Source organism: Panicum hallii, chromosome 2, assembly GCF_002211085.1.
Source record: "Panicum hallii strain FIL2 chromosome 2, PHallii_v3.1, whole genome shotgun sequence".
NCBI lineage: Eukaryota > Viridiplantae > Streptophyta > Magnoliopsida > Poales > Poaceae > Panicum > Panicum hallii.
Window position 1 is genome coordinate 32,977,686 of NC_038043.1, and position 1,629 is coordinate 32,979,314.

The following is a 1,629-nucleotide window of genomic DNA, read 5'->3' on the forward strand; positions in this document are numbered from 1 at the left end:
GGCAGAGCAGAGCAGAGCAGCTGGAGGTGGACGACGAGGACCCGGTTGCAATTGTTCAAAAGTCCAGGGGGCTCACTGTAAAGCTTGAGTAACTTTTAAACTAGAGCTCAAATGAAAATGCTCCAAAAACCAAAAGTGTAGAGAATAAAAAGTTCTACACTTTTGCTTTAGGGTTCACCTTCAGAAGAGTTGAGGTTTCCAAGTTATTTTGAAAACCATACAACTAGTTAAATTTCTTTTAAAACCTATTTAAATTTTACATTTCAAACAACTCCCTGATTTGTTTTCACTCTTTACAGTGGTTTAAAAGTAAAAGCATCATTTGCAAAACAGCCCTTCCTATATTTCAAAATTATCCACTCCCACACACATTTTGCACTTTAAACCCTATATTTTTCTAGAATTACAGAAAACACCCTAAAATCTTGTCCTTAAACAACACACAAGAGTACATCCTACACGCAATGCACTAAGTCTGGCTCCCATATACCTGAGGTGCCACACGTCACTCAATAGTTGTGCTGACGTAATCGAGTCGATACAACCATACCTAGTTACTTAGGATAACATGTAAGCACACCTCAGTTAAGACATAACTGCTTTAGGAATCACCCCTCTGCTGAAGTAATCGATGCTTTCATCGATCAATTAGGAAACCGATGTACCTTTCTATCGGCTAAACCCCTTTTGTTTCCAATCGACTCTGCTGAAGTCTTCAACAAATAGCCGATCTTAATTAGTTGTCCTCCTAAAGCTCTGTCTAAGTTTAGTTTTAGATCTTTTTGGTTGTTAGGTGAGTAGTATGTTAAATGAGTGTTGGATTGCAACTTTATTGTGAAGTAAGATAGTTTTATGTGCACACTTTGAATGTAATGTTGCATTGCATGTAGATACGACTACTTCTACAAACGGTACCTACAAGATCTTCCCGGAGTCGGCAGAGGATGTGTCTGAAGACCAAGTGAACGTTACCACGGGATTATCTGAAGCCCCGAACCGAAGTTCAGAAGATCTTAACTTTACTGACTTCAGCCCCACCAGTAAAGGCAAGCCCCGGTGCATATCCCAGTATTTCAATCTATTACAATTCCATTATTATATTATATATCTTGCATTACGTCTAGGAGTTGAAATGAAACCCTAGTTGCATAAGATCATAGGAATCCAATGTATTGTACCTGAGTCCTTATCGCTTAGATGCTCTGCTAAATAGGGCCGGTAAAAGTCGGGTGATTTCCTGTCACTCGCGCGATATAGGAGTTGCTTGTTTACAATTCTGCAACCACTATAAGGATGACAGACAGGGTCATATGCTGTGTCATGACCTGGAAGTTTACCCTGTCTGTTTTGATAAAAGTTTTAAGGTCGAAATGTGTGGTAGTGGTGGCTAAGCGTTTGAAAGTACTAGCCACATGCCGCGAAATATGGTAAACGGTAAGCCTAGTATCCAAATGGCCCGGCAAATGGACGCGCTTCCACCACTCGACTTTTATTTCATGTTTACACGCACCGACGTGTGGGAGTACATTCTGCATGGCAGATAGGAATACGGGTTTTGTAGTCGCGCTACAGACGTATGTCCTGCACGAGTGATGTGCTACGGTCCTACAGTCGCTTGTGGTGGCCCTG